The following is a 13,505-nucleotide window of genomic DNA, read 5'->3' on the forward strand; positions in this document are numbered from 1 at the left end:
TTCACTTTTGTCTGTATGTTCTTTGAAAGCCAATGGCAATGGTGCTTAGAGCAATGCAGATGTTTAAAAAAGATTTCAAAAGTTAAAATCGACAAAGGTGGGATTCGAAACCACGCGTGTACAGCAGATTAGCAGTCCATCGCCTTAACCACTCGGCCACCTCGTCTACAGGGATTATGTTAGGCATTCAAGTCTTTACAGGTAATAACACAAACATCTTCAAAATAGAACCACAATGCGTTCCTTGTTGAGGTACATCCAGCCGTTTGCAGGAAAACTGCCTCACTTGCTGTTGAGAAAAATTCATCAAAGTCCTGGGGTGTTTATAGGCATCGCCAAGATGACATTGGGAGGTGTTTCAATTGACACGTGTTGAATATGAGGAAGAGCATCATGCTGGCTCCAGTGGCACTGCCTGCAGCATGACAAAAATGTAGAAGGGACATTTGACTGCACCATTGGCTGAACATCAGTGGCAAAGTGTATATCAGGCTAAAAGGTAAGCTCCAGTGGCACAATATGGGCACTACAAGGCACCCATAATTTGGTGTCAGCTAAAAAGACAATGCCAGAGCTTGTGGGTGCTTTTGTACACTTGTGTGTGTGTTTGTGGGTGTAGTTTCATGTCGAAAACCAAAACACAGCAGCTCCAGTGGCGCAATCGGTTAGCGCGCGGTACTTATACAGCAGTACATGCAGTGAGCAATGCCGAGGTTGTGAGTTCAAGCCTCACCTGGAGCAACTTTGGAACTTTTTACTAATTCACCTCAAAACTGAATTATTGAACCAATAAATGTTCTGGACATTTTTTGGTTCACCTCAAGGTTTCCTTGATTGTCAGTTAATGTTGTATGACAGCTCCTCTGCCTTTTAGACATGGAATACTCATTGCAAGTTATTTATGGGGTGTTTGCGCTTTAAATACAGCTACGGAGGGTTTTTGAAAATAGAACAGAAAATAAAAAATGTCAACTGTTATTATACTCCATTTTCTGCTGAGCACCACTTACGGAAGACATTTGTAAAGGTAGAAAAAGGGTTACTGGAGTAGGATCCAGGAGACAATATCAACTTACAAAGAATAATGTTGTCTATTTACTGCATTATCGCCTTTGAAGCAAACCTCTGAGAATAAATACCCTTTCACTAATCAGGCAGTCACTTTGATAAAATCAAGCAGAACAAGGATGCTGATAGGAACTCGCCTCATTTGCATATGGGCTAGGGCTTCTGGGAGCCATGAGAATTAGGAGTTGAAGGTTTTGCAGATCGAGATTGCTAAAGGGCTGGGCATTTGCACAGACCTCTCCATGCCTGATTGGTGCCGAAGGTTAGTTGCAAGTGGTCCCCTGCTCACCCTACCTTACACAGGGCCATGCCCAGTTAGGCCCCTCAGGGCTAGGCCCGGCAGGGCTAAGCCCGGCGTTTGTCAGGCGAAGTGCCTGGACCCCTGCTCATCATACCTCAGAATCTGGTCTAGCTATTGCAGACATGGGGAATGGTGCTTATATCCCATTGACAGCGCCCACAAGCTGCATACTAATAGCCAATGATGTGTGAATGCGGTCAGGGTAGCAGACATATAGAACAATTGGGTGGGTTCGCTTCCGAACTGGATGCACAGGAGCAGGAGAGAATGGCTGTTGGCGATGTATGCAACTTGCTCTGCGTGAACACATCTACCGACCCCTTCCCCTACACACACGGGCACATACACACACACACACACACATAGCCATTGGAGCTATGCAGAGCTAATCAGAAAGATTGGTAATCATTAGAACATGAAAGATATGTGTTCATTTTTTATTAAACTTGTGGACTCCCGCAGAAACGGAGGGACTCACATCTCTAATTGAGGCTTGCTTACCTCTATACAAATGTGTTTGCTGGCTGTCTTTCTTCAACTGGTATGTGCGGTTGTGTCTGTCTTTGTCTTTCAACACGCCTGGCACGTTTACATTATCAAAGAGATGATTGTATGGAGATGGGGAACACCCCTCCGTTGCATTGTGAACTTGAACAGTCTTTTCACCAAAGCAGCTACATGCGACATTGCAAGGTTTTTGTCAGTCTTTGCCTGAAAACATTAGGCCTTCCTCTCGAACTCTATTTCACTCCTTCTGTGGAAGACTTCAATTATGAGGATGCATCCCGTCATAAAAGGTTCTCTGTAGATGGTGCAACTCTGGCTTCTCTTCCCCGTGCTTTTCGAAAATAATCCGCCCGAGGCCCTGATGAGGTTTGAACTCATGACCCCTGGTTTACGAGACCAGTGCTCTGCCACTGAGCTACAAGGCCACCTGCTGCTTGCTCACAGCCAACAACAGAAAGTGCAAAGAAACCATGGTTTTTACCTAGGTAGATCTCCAGGTATATGAATTTCTGGTTGTGTAAAAATGGCTGTATATCTCTGCATGTGTTCAGTACGTCATCATACATCTGATTTGCGAAAGCGTGTGTGCTTATGTTGGTGATACATTGTCGGTATGCGTTTGAGTATGTACTTTTACGGGTATGTATGTATTGAGTAGGATGCTGAACAGGTTCATGAGTTTAGATAGCAGGTCAGAATGATGGCAAAAGGAACATGTAAAAGGCAGACAACTAAAAGAAAAAAGAATTTGGGATGTAAGCTTGGGAGTTTACTAACTGCGCTGATTTTGGCTCCTATAATAGTAAAGAATGGAAACCTACGAGGAAAGTCTTTGACTAATTTCATTCTCCGCCTGCACCAATGAACTTATTTTTACATCTCTATTTCCATATCTGTACTCATTCCTGTCTTTCACAGGGAGGTTGAAAGACTTTGGTCTATGTTTAAATGCAGAATATAAAGAAAAAATACGACGAAGGTGGGATTCGAACCCACGCGTGCAGAGCACAATGGATTAGCAGTCCATCGCCTTAACCACTCGGCCACCTCGTCTGTTTGGGAACGGTGCTCGAATCCCATGCTTAAAGAAGAGATAAAACAATGGTGGTGCAAAGTCAGTGAAAAATAGATCATGTTTGTCATAATAGAAACAAGATCGTTGACTCGTTCTTCCTTACCCGGCCATTGATAGATAAACACATCAAGTTGAAGTTCAGAAAAATATAACTAGAGCTCCTGGAGGGTTCACAACACTAATCCAGAGGAAGGTGCTTGAGCTTCCGTATGGCACACCATTAGTAGTAAAACCAGCATAACGCAAGCTCCAGTTTCCCAGTGTTTGGCATCATTCAACGTTTCCAGCCAAGATCAAAGTTCAGATGCTGCTGCTTCCTGTGATGTCATTGAATTTAAATAGTGAGTGATGGCAATAACCCTTTTCCAATTAAATTTTGCCACATCAACGTCCCTGAAAATAGAGAAAGGCGTGCAACCCAGAACCGCTGTACTGTTCAATAGAGTAAGGGCTTCACCGTGATCATCTGCATCTGTCATCACAAAATTATCAAGGTCTTTTTCTTGAAGAAATTAGGTCCAGAAAGCCGACCTTCCCCACAGACTATTCAGACACCTTGCGCTTGTGGCTTTGTTATAGGCCCGAATCCATTGGTAAAAGGTTGCACAGGTACAATGTGCAATATCAGTTCCTATTCAACAATGTTCAAGAAAATTACCATTTGGAGGCCCTGATGAGGATCGAACTCACGACCCCTGGTTTACAAGACCAGTGCTCTGCCACTGAGCTACAGAGCCCCTCAGGTTACGACGCATAACAGCAACACAACGAGCACACAACATGATGTTTACTGGGTAGACATATTTGAAGGGTGTGTGAGAATGTATGTATATGATTGTGATTTGACCTGTTTTTTTCTGGCCGATTTTTTGAGGAGCAGCTAATTTGTGCGTATTCCGTGCAATTTTAGGGTGACTAATGAGGAGATGTGATGCGTGAAAGTTGAAAAAAACATGTACATGGCAGCAGAGAGACAATATGGATATTACCTTTGCTTTTTTAAATTTCTATCCGGATTCTGGCTCAAAGGGTAGTCAAGCACAGCAGATTGCATTCCTGCCAGTAACACGACAACCTTGTTTGTGTCCTTCTTAATCAACTAACATGCATATTTTCACTTTTGTCTGTATGTTCTTTGAAAGCCAATGGCAATGGTGCTTAGAGCAATGCAGATGTTTAAAAAAGATTTCAAAAGTTAAAATCGACAAAGGTGGGATTCGAAACCACGCGTGTACAGCAGATTAGCAGTCCATCGCCTTAACCACTCGGCCACCTCGTCTACAGGGATTATGTTAGGCATTCAAGTCTTTACAGGTAATAACACAAACATCTTCAAAATAGAACCACAATGCGTTCCTTGTTGAGGTACATCCAGCCGTTTGCAGGAAAACTGCCTCACTTGCTGTTGAGAAAAATTCATCAAAGTCCTGGGGTGTTTATAGGCATCGCCAAGATGACATTGGGAGGTGTTTCAATTGACACGTGTTGAATATGAGGAAGAGCATCATGCTGGCTCCAGTGGCACTGCCTGCAGCATGACAAAAATGTAGAAGGGACATTTGACTGCACCATTGGCTGAACATCAGTGGCAAAGTGTATATCAGGCTAAAAGGTAAGCTCCAGTGGCACAATATGGGCACTACAAGGCACCCATAATTTGGTGTCAGCTAAAAAGACAATGCCAGAGCTTGTGGGTGCTTTTGTACACTTGTGTGTGTGTTTGTGGGTGTAGTTTCATGTCGAAAACCAAAACACAGCAGCTCCAGTGGCGCAATCGGTTAGCGCGCGGTACTTATACAGCAGTACATGCAGTGAGCAATGCCGAGGTTGTGAGTTCAAGCCTCACCTGGAGCAACTTTGGAACTTTTTACTAATTCACCTCAAAACTGAATTATTGAACCAATAAATGTTCTGGACATTTTTTGGTTCACCTCAAGGTTTCCTTGATTGTCAGTTAATGTTGTATGACAGCTCCTCTGCCTTTTAGACATGGAATACTCATTGCAAGTTATTTATGGGGTGTTTGCGCTTTAAATACAGCTACGGAGGGTTTTTGAAAATAGAACAGAAAATAAAAAATGTCAACTGTTATTATACTCCATTTTCTGCTGAGCACCACTTACGGAAGACATTTGTAAAGGTAGAAAAAGGGTTACTGGAGTAGGATCCAGGAGACAATATCAACTTACAAAGAATAATGTTGTCTATTTACTGCATTATCGCCTTTGAAGCAAACCTCTGAGAATAAATACCCTTTCACTAATCAGGCAGTCACTTTGATAAAATCAAGCAGAACAAGGATGCTGATAGGAACTCGCCTCATTTGCATATGGGCTAGGGCTTCTGGGAGCCATGAGAATTAGGAGTTGAAGGTTTTGCAGATCGAGATTGCTAAAGGGCTGGGCATTTGCACAGACCTCTCCATGCCTGATTGGTGCCGAAGGTTAGTTGCAAGTGGTCCCCTGCTCACCCTACCTTACACAGGGCCATGCCCAGTTAGGCCCCTCAGGGCTAGGCCCGGCAGGGCTAAGCCCGGCGTTTGTCAGGCGTTCGTCAGGCGAAGTGCCTGGACCCCTGCTCATCATACCTCAGAATCTGGTCTAGCTATTGCAGACATGGGGAATGGTGCTTATATCCCATTGACAGCGCCCACAAGCTGCATACTAATAGCCAATGATGTGTGAATGCGGTCAGGGTAGCAGACATATAGAACAATTGGGTGGGTTCGCTTCCGAACTGGATGCACAGGAGCAGGAGAGAATGGCTGTTGGCGATGTATGCAACTTGCTCTGCGTGAACACATCTACCGACCCCTTCCCCTACACACACGGGCACATACACACACACACACACACATAGCCATTGGAGCTATGCAGAGCTAATCAGAAAGATTGGTAATCATTAGAACATGAAAGATATGTGTTCATTTTTTATTAAACTTGTGGACTCCCGCAGAAACGGAGGGACTCACATCTCTAATTGAGGCTTGCTTACCTCTATACAAATGTGTTTGCTGGCTGTCTTTCTTCAACTGGTATGTGCGGTTGTGTCTGTCTTTGTCTTTCAACACGCCTGGCACGTTTACATTATCAAAGAGATGATTGTATGGAGATGGGGAACACCCCTCCGTTGCATTGTGAACTTGAACAGTCTTTTCACCAAAGCAGCTACATGCGACATTGCAAGGTTTTTGTCAGTCTTTGCCTGAAAACATTAGGCCTTCCTCTCGAACTCTATTTCACTCCTTCTGTGGAAGACTTCAATTATGAGGATGCATCCCGTCATAAAAGGTTCTCTGTAGATGGTGCAACTCTGGCTTCTCTTCCCCGTGCTTTTCGAAAATAATCCGCCCGAGGCCCTGATGAGGTTTGAACTCATGACCCCTGGTTTACGAGACCAGTGCTCTGCCACTGAGCTACAAGGCCACCTGCTGCTTGCTCACAGCCAACAACAGAAAGTGCAAAGAAACCATGGTTTTTACCTAGGTAGATCTCCAGGTATATGAATTTCTGGTTGTGTAAAAATGGCTGTATATCTCTGCATGTGTTCAGTACGTCATCATACATCTGATTTGCGAAAGCGTGTGTGCTTATGTTGGTGATACATTGTCGGTATGCGTTTGAGTATGTACTTTTACGGGTATGTATGTATTGAGTAGGATGCTGAACAGGTTCATGAGTTTAGATAGCAGGTCAGAATGATGGCAAAAGGAACATGTAAAAGGCAGACAACTAAAAGAAAAAAGAATTTGGGATGTAAGCTTGGGAGTTTACTAACTGCGCTGATTTTGGCTCCTATAATAGTAAAGAATGGAAACCTACGAGGAAAGTCTTTGACTAATTTCATTCTCCGCCTGCACCAATGAACTTATTTTTACATCTCTATTTCCATATCTGTACTCATTCCTGTCTTTCACAGGGAGGTTGAAAGACTTTGGTCTATGTTTAAATGCAGAATATAAAGAAAAAATACGACGAAGGTGGGATTCGAACCCACGCGTGCAGAGCACAATGGATTAGCAGTCCATCGCCTTAACCACTCGGCCACCTCGTCTGTTTGGGAACGGTGCTCGAATCCCATGCTTAAAGAAGAGATAAAACAATGGTGGTGCAAAGTCAGTGAAAAATAGATCATGTTTGTCATAATAGAAACAAGATCGTTGACTCGTTCTTCCTTACCCGGCCATTGATAGATAAACACATCAAGTTGAAGTTCAGAAAAATATAACTAGAGCTCCTGGAGGGTTCACAACACTAATCCAGAGGAAGGTGCTTGAGCTTCCGTATGGCACACCATTAGTAGTAAAACCAGCATAACGCAAGCTCCAGTTTCCCAGTGTTTGGCATCATTCAACGTTTCCAGCCAAGATCAAAGTTCAGATGCTGCTGCTTCCTGTGATGTCATTGAATTTAAATAGTGAGTGATGGCAATAACCCTTTTCCAATTAAATTTTGCCACATCAACGTCCCTGAAAATAGAGAAAGGCGTGCAACCCAGAACCGCTGTACTGTTCAATAGAGTAAGGGCTTCACCGTGATCATCTGCATCTGTCATCACAAAATTATCAAGGTCTTTTTCTTGAAGAAATTAGGTCCAGAAAGCCGACCTTCCCCACAGACTATTCAGACACCTTGCGCTTGTGGCTTTGTTATAGGCCCGAATCCATTGGTAAAAGGTTGCACAGGTACAATGTGCAATATCAGTTCCTATTCAACAATGTTCAAGAAAATTACCATTTGGAGGCCCTGATGAGGATCGAACTCACGACCCCTGGTTTACAAGACCAGTGCTCTGCCACTGAGCTACAGAGCCCCTCAGGTTACGACGCATAACAGCAACACAACGAGCACACAACATGATGTTTACTGGGTAGACATATTTGAAGGGTGTGTGAGAATGTATGTATATGATTGTGATTTGACCTGTTTTTTTCTGGCCGATTTTTTGAGGAGCAGCTAATTTGTGCGTATTCCGTGCAATTTTAGGGTGACTAATGAGGAGATGTGATGCGTGAAAGTTGAAAAAAACATGTACATGGCAGCAGAGAGACAATATGGATATTACCTTTGCTTTTTTAAATTTCTATCCGGATTCTGGCTCAAAGGGTAGTCAAGCACAGCAGATTGCATTCCTGCCAGTAACACGACAACCTTGTTTGTGTCCTTCTTAATCAACTAACATGCATATTTTCACTTTTGTCTGTATGTTCTTTGAAAGCCAATGGCAATGGTGCTTAGAGCAATGCAGATGTTTAAAAAAGATTTCAAAAGTTAAAATCGACAAAGGTGGGATTCGAAACCACGCGTGTACAGCAGATTAGCAGTCCATCGCCTTAACCACTCGGCCACCTCGTCTACAGGGATTATGTTAGGCATTCAAGTCTTTACAGGTAATAACACAAACATCTTCAAAATAGAACCACAATGCGTTCCTTGTTGAGGTACATCCAGCCGTTTGCAGGAAAACTGCCTCACTTGCTGTTGAGAAAAATTCATCAAAGTCCTGGGGTGTTTATAGGCATCGCCAAGATGACATTGGGAGGTGTTTCAATTGACACGTGTTGAATATGAGGAAGAGCATCATGCTGGCTCCAGTGGCACTGCCTGCAGCATGACAAAAATGTAGAAGGGACATTTGACTGCACCATTGGCTGAACATCAGTGGCAAAGTGTATATCAGGCTAAAAGGTAAGCTCCAGTGGCACAATATGGGCACTACAAGGCACCCATAATTTGGTGTCAGCTAAAAAGACAATGCCAGAGCTTGTGGGTGCTTTTGTACACTTGTGTGTGTGTTTGTGGGTGTAGTTTCATGTCGAAAACCAAAACACAGCAGCTCCAGTGGCGCAATCGGTTAGCGCGCGGTACTTATACAGCAGTACATGCAGTGAGCAATGCCGAGGTTGTGAGTTCAAGCCTCACCTGGAGCAACTTTGGAACTTTTTACTAATTCACCTCAAAACTGAATTATTGAACCAATAAATGTTCTGGACATTTTTTGGTTCACCTCAAGGTTTCCTTGATTGTCAGTTAATGTTGTATGACAGCTCCTCTGCCTTTTAGACATGGAATACTCATTGCAAGTTATTTATGGGGTGTTTGCGCTTTAAATACAGCTACGGAGGGTTTTTGAAAATAGAACAGAAAATAAAAAATGTCAACTGTTATTATACTCCATTTTCTGCTGAGCACCACTTACGGAAGACATTTGTAAAGGTAGAAAAAGGGTTACTGGAGTAGGATCCAGGAGACAATATCAACTTACAAAGAATAATGTTGTCTATTTACTGCATTATCGCCTTTGAAGCAAACCTCTGAGAATAAATACCCTTTCACTAATCAGGCAGTCACTTTGATAAAATCAAGCAGAACAAGGATGCTGATAGGAACTCGCCTCATTTGCATATGGGCTAGGGCTTCTGGGAGCCATGAGAATTAGGAGTTGAAGGTTTTGCAGATCGAGATTGCTAAAGGGCTGGGCATTTGCACAGACCTCTCCATGCCTGATTGGTGCCGAAGGTTAGTTGCAAGTGGTCCCCTGCTCACCCTACCTTACACAGGGCCATGCCCAGTTAGGCCCCTCAGGGCTAGGCCCGGCAGGGCTAAGCCCGGCGTTTGTCAGGCGAAGTGCCTGGACCCCTGCTCATCATACCTCAGAATCTGGTCTAGCTATTGCAGACATGGGGAATGGTGCTTATATCCCATTGACAGCGCCCACAAGCTGCATACTAATAGCCAATGATGTGTGAATGCGGTCAGGGTAGCAGACATATAGAACAATTGGGTGGGTTCGCTTCCGAACTGGATGCACAGGAGCAGGAGAGAATGGCTGTTGGCGATGTATGCAACTTGCTCTGCGTGAACACATCTACCGACCCCTTCCCCTACACACACGGGCACATACACACACACACACACACATAGCCATTGGAGCTATGCAGAGCTAATCAGAAAGATTGGTAATCATTAGAACATGAAAGATATGTGTTCATTTTTTATTAAACTTGTGGACTCCCGCAGAAACGGAGGGACTCACATCTCTAATTGAGGCTTGCTTACCTCTATACAAATGTGTTTGCTGGCTGTCTTTCTTCAACTGGTATGTGCGGTTGTGTCTGTCTTTGTCTTTCAACACGCCTGGCACGTTTACATTATCAAAGAGATGATTGTATGGAGATGGGGAACACCCCTCCGTTGCATTGTGAACTTGAACAGTCTTTTCACCAAAGCAGCTACATGCGACATTGCAAGGTTTTTGTCAGTCTTTGCCTGAAAACATTAGGCCTTCCTCTCGAACTCTATTTCACTCCTTCTGTGGAAGACTTCAATTATGAGGATGCATCCCGTCATAAAAGGTTCTCTGTAGATGGTGCAACTCTGGCTTCTCTTCCCCGTGCTTTTCGAAAATAATCCGCCCGAGGCCCTGATGAGGTTTGAACTCATGACCCCTGGTTTACGAGACCAGTGCTCTGCCACTGAGCTACAAGGCCACCTGCTGCTTGCTCACAGCCAACAACAGAAAGTGCAAAGAAACCATGGTTTTTACCTAGGTAGATCTCCAGGTATATGAATTTCTGGTTGTGTAAAAATGGCTGTATATCTCTGCATGTGTTCAGTACGTCATCATACATCTGATTTGCGAAAGCGTGTGTGCTTATGTTGGTGATACATTGTCGGTATGCGTTTGAGTATGTACTTTTACGGGTATGTATGTATTGAGTAGGATGCTGAACAGGTTCATGAGTTTAGATAGCAGGTCAGAATGATGGCAAAAGGAACATGTAAAAGGCAGACAACTAAAAGAAAAAAGAATTTGGGATGTAAGCTTGGGAGTTTACTAACTGCGCTGATTTTGGCTCCTATAATAGTAAAGAATGGAAACCTACGAGGAAAGTCTTTGACTAATTTCATTCTCCGCCTGCACCAATGAACTTATTTTTACATCTCTATTTCCATATCTGTACTCATTCCTGTCTTTCACAGGGAGGTTGAAAGACTTTGGTCTATGTTTAAATGCAGAATATAAAGAAAAAATACGACGAAGGTGGGATTCGAACCCACGCGTGCAGAGCACAATGGATTAGCAGTCCATCGCCTTAACCACTCGGCCACCTCGTCTGTTTGGGAACGGTGCTCGAATCCCATGCTTAAAGAAGAGATAAAACAATGGTGGTGCAAAGTCAGTGAAAAATAGATCATGTTTGTCATAATAGAAACAAGATCGTTGACTCGTTCTTCCTTACCCGGCCATTGATAGATAAACACATCAAGTTGAAGTTCAGAAAAATATAACTAGAGCTCCTGGAGGGTTCACAACACTAATCCAGAGGAAGGTGCTTGAGCTTCCGTATGGCACACCATTAGTAGTAAAACCAGCATAACGCAAGCTCCAGTTTCCCAGTGTTTGGCATCATTCAACGTTTCCAGCCAAGATCAAAGTTCAGATGCTGCTGCTTCCTGTGATGTCATTGAATTTAAATAGTGAGTGATGGCAATAACCCTTTTCCAATTAAATTTTGCCACATCAACGTCCCTGAAAATAGAGAAAGGCGTGCAACCCAGAACCGCTGTACTGTTCAATAGAGTAAGGGCTTCACCGTGATCATCTGCATCTGTCATCACAAAATTATCAAGGTCTTTTTCTTGAAGAAATTAGGTCCAGAAAGCCGACCTTCCCCACAGACTATTCAGACACCTTGCGCTTGTGGCTTTGTTATAGGCCCGAATCCATTGGTAAAAGGTTGCACAGGTACAATGTGCAATATCAGTTCCTATTCAACAATGTTCAAGAAAATTACCATTTGGAGGCCCTGATGAGGATCGAACTCACGACCCCTGGTTTACAAGACCAGTGCTCTGCCACTGAGCTACAGAGCCCCTCAGGTTACGACGCATAACAGCAACACAACGAGCACACAACATGATGTTTACTGGGTAGACATATTTGAAGGGTGTGTGAGAATGTATGTATATGATTGTGATTTGACCTGTTTTTTTCTGGCCGATTTTTTGAGGAGCAGCTAATTTGTGCGTATTCCGTGCAATTTTAGGGTGACTAATGAGGAGATGTGATGCGTGAAAGTTGAAAAAAACATGTACATGGCAGCAGAGAGACAATATGGATATTACCTTTGCTTTTTTAAATTTCTATCCGGATTCTGGCTCAAAGGGTAGTCAAGCACAGCAGATTGCATTCCTGCCAGTAACACGACAACCTTGTTTGTGTCCTTCTTAATCAACTAACATGCATATTTTCACTTTTGTCTGTATGTTCTTTGAAAGCCAATGGCAATGGTGCTTAGAGCAATGCAGATGTTTAAAAAAGATTTCAAAAGTTAAAATCGACAAAGGTGGGATTCGAAACCACGCGTGTACAGCAGATTAGCAGTCCATCGCCTTAACCACTCGGCCACCTCGTCTACAGGGATTATGTTAGGCATTCAAGTCTTTACAGGTAATAACACAAACATCTTCAAAATAGAACCACAATGCGTTCCTTGTTGAGGTACATCCAGCCGTTTGCAGGAAAACTGCCTCACTTGCTGTTGAGAAAAATTCATCAAAGTCCTGGGGTGTTTATAGGCATCGCCAAGATGACATTGGGAGGTGTTTCAATTGACACGTGTTGAATATGAGGAAGAGCATCATGCTGGCTCCAGTGGCACTGCCTGCAGCATGACAAAAATGTAGAAGGGACATTTGACTGCACCATTGGCTGAACATCAGTGGCAAAGTGTATATCAGGCTAAAAGGTAAGCTCCAGTGGCACAATATGGGCACTACAAGGCACCCATAATTTGGTGTCAGCTAAAAAGACAATGCCAGAGCTTGTGGGTGCTTTTGTACACTTGTGTGTGTGTTTGTGGGTGTAGTTTCATGTCGAAAACCAAAACACAGCAGCTCCAGTGGCGCAATCGGTTAGCGCGCGGTACTTATACAGCAGTACATGCAGTGAGCAATGCCGAGGTTGTGAGTTCAAGCCTCACCTGGAGCAACTTTGGAACTTTTTACTAATTCACCTCAAAACTGAATTATTGAACCAATAAATGTTCTGGACATTTTTTGGTTCACCTCAAGGTTTCCTTGATTGTCAGTTAATGTTGTATGACAGCTCCTCTGCCTTTTAGACATGGAATACTCATTGCAAGTTATTTATGGGGTGTTTGCGCTTTAAATACAGCTACGGAGGGTTTTTGAAAATAGAACAGAAAATAAAAAATGTCAACTGTTATTATACTCCATTTTCTGCTGAGCACCACTTACGGAAGACATTTGTAAAGGTAGAAAAAGGGTTACTGGAGTAGGATCCAGGAGACAATATCAACTTACAAAGAATAATGTTGTCTATTTACTGCATTATCGCCTTTGAAGCAAACCTCTGAGAATAAATACCCTTTCACTAATCAGGCAGTCACTTTGATAAAATCAAGCAGAACAAGGATGCTGATAGGAACTCGCCTCATTTGCATATGGGCTAGGGCTTCTGGGAGCCATGAGAATTAGGAGTTGAAGGTTTTGCAGATCGAGATTGCTAAAGGGCTGGGCATTTGCACAG

General features: G+C 43.4%; 13 non-coding genes across 13 annotated transcripts; 4 read left to right on the forward strand and 9 right to left on the reverse strand.

The window, feature by feature from the left end:
* The first annotated feature begins 646 nt into the window (after window positions 1–646).
* Window positions 647–741, forward strand: TRNAI-UAU (transfer RNA isoleucine (anticodon UAU)). Its single transcript has 2 exons — window positions 647–684; window positions 706–741. It is a non-coding gene; the product is annotated as a tRNA-Ile (tRNA).
* Window positions 742–2,229: 1,488 nt separating this feature from the next.
* On the reverse strand, window positions 2,230–2,301 carry TRNAT-CGU (transfer RNA threonine (anticodon CGU)). The gene has a single exon. It is a non-coding gene; the product is annotated as a tRNA-Thr (tRNA).
* A 546-nt stretch (window positions 2,302–2,847) lies between these two features.
* On the reverse strand, window positions 2,848–2,929 carry TRNAS-GCU (transfer RNA serine (anticodon GCU)). The gene has a single exon. It is a non-coding gene; the product is annotated as a tRNA-Ser (tRNA).
* Window positions 2,930–3,616: 687 nt separating this feature from the next.
* TRNAT-UGU (transfer RNA threonine (anticodon UGU)) lies at window positions 3,617–3,688 on the reverse strand. Its single transcript has one exon. It is a non-coding gene; the product is annotated as a tRNA-Thr (tRNA).
* Window positions 3,689–4,710: 1,022 nt separating this feature from the next.
* TRNAI-UAU (transfer RNA isoleucine (anticodon UAU)) lies at window positions 4,711–4,805 on the forward strand. The gene is made up of 2 exons: window positions 4,711–4,748; window positions 4,770–4,805. It is a non-coding gene; the product is annotated as a tRNA-Ile (tRNA).
* A 1,499-nt stretch (window positions 4,806–6,304) lies between these two features.
* TRNAT-CGU (transfer RNA threonine (anticodon CGU)) lies at window positions 6,305–6,376 on the reverse strand. Its single transcript has one exon. It is a non-coding gene; the product is annotated as a tRNA-Thr (tRNA).
* Window positions 6,377–6,922: 546 nt separating this feature from the next.
* On the reverse strand, window positions 6,923–7,004 carry TRNAS-GCU (transfer RNA serine (anticodon GCU)). The gene has a single exon. It is a non-coding gene; the product is annotated as a tRNA-Ser (tRNA).
* Window positions 7,005–7,691: 687 nt separating this feature from the next.
* On the reverse strand, window positions 7,692–7,763 carry TRNAT-UGU (transfer RNA threonine (anticodon UGU)). The gene has a single exon. It is a non-coding gene; the product is annotated as a tRNA-Thr (tRNA).
* Window positions 7,764–8,785: 1,022 nt separating this feature from the next.
* Window positions 8,786–8,880, forward strand: TRNAI-UAU (transfer RNA isoleucine (anticodon UAU)). The gene is made up of 2 exons: window positions 8,786–8,823; window positions 8,845–8,880. It is a non-coding gene; the product is annotated as a tRNA-Ile (tRNA).
* Window positions 8,881–10,368: 1,488 nt separating this feature from the next.
* On the reverse strand, window positions 10,369–10,440 carry TRNAT-CGU (transfer RNA threonine (anticodon CGU)). The gene has a single exon. It is a non-coding gene; the product is annotated as a tRNA-Thr (tRNA).
* A 546-nt stretch (window positions 10,441–10,986) lies between these two features.
* TRNAS-GCU (transfer RNA serine (anticodon GCU)) lies at window positions 10,987–11,068 on the reverse strand. Its single transcript has one exon. It is a non-coding gene; the product is annotated as a tRNA-Ser (tRNA).
* Window positions 11,069–11,755: 687 nt separating this feature from the next.
* TRNAT-UGU (transfer RNA threonine (anticodon UGU)) lies at window positions 11,756–11,827 on the reverse strand. Its single transcript has one exon. It is a non-coding gene; the product is annotated as a tRNA-Thr (tRNA).
* A 1,022-nt stretch (window positions 11,828–12,849) lies between these two features.
* Window positions 12,850–12,944, forward strand: TRNAI-UAU (transfer RNA isoleucine (anticodon UAU)). Its single transcript has 2 exons — window positions 12,850–12,887; window positions 12,909–12,944. It is a non-coding gene; the product is annotated as a tRNA-Ile (tRNA).
* Window positions 12,945–13,505: the final 561 nt, after the last annotated feature.

This window comes from Ambystoma mexicanum, unplaced genomic scaffold (genome assembly GCF_040938575.1).
Source record: "Ambystoma mexicanum isolate Mex_15411 unplaced genomic scaffold, UKY_AmexF1_1 Mex_scaf46, whole genome shotgun sequence".
Classification (NCBI taxonomy): domain Eukaryota; kingdom Metazoa; phylum Chordata; class Amphibia; order Caudata; family Ambystomatidae; genus Ambystoma; species Ambystoma mexicanum.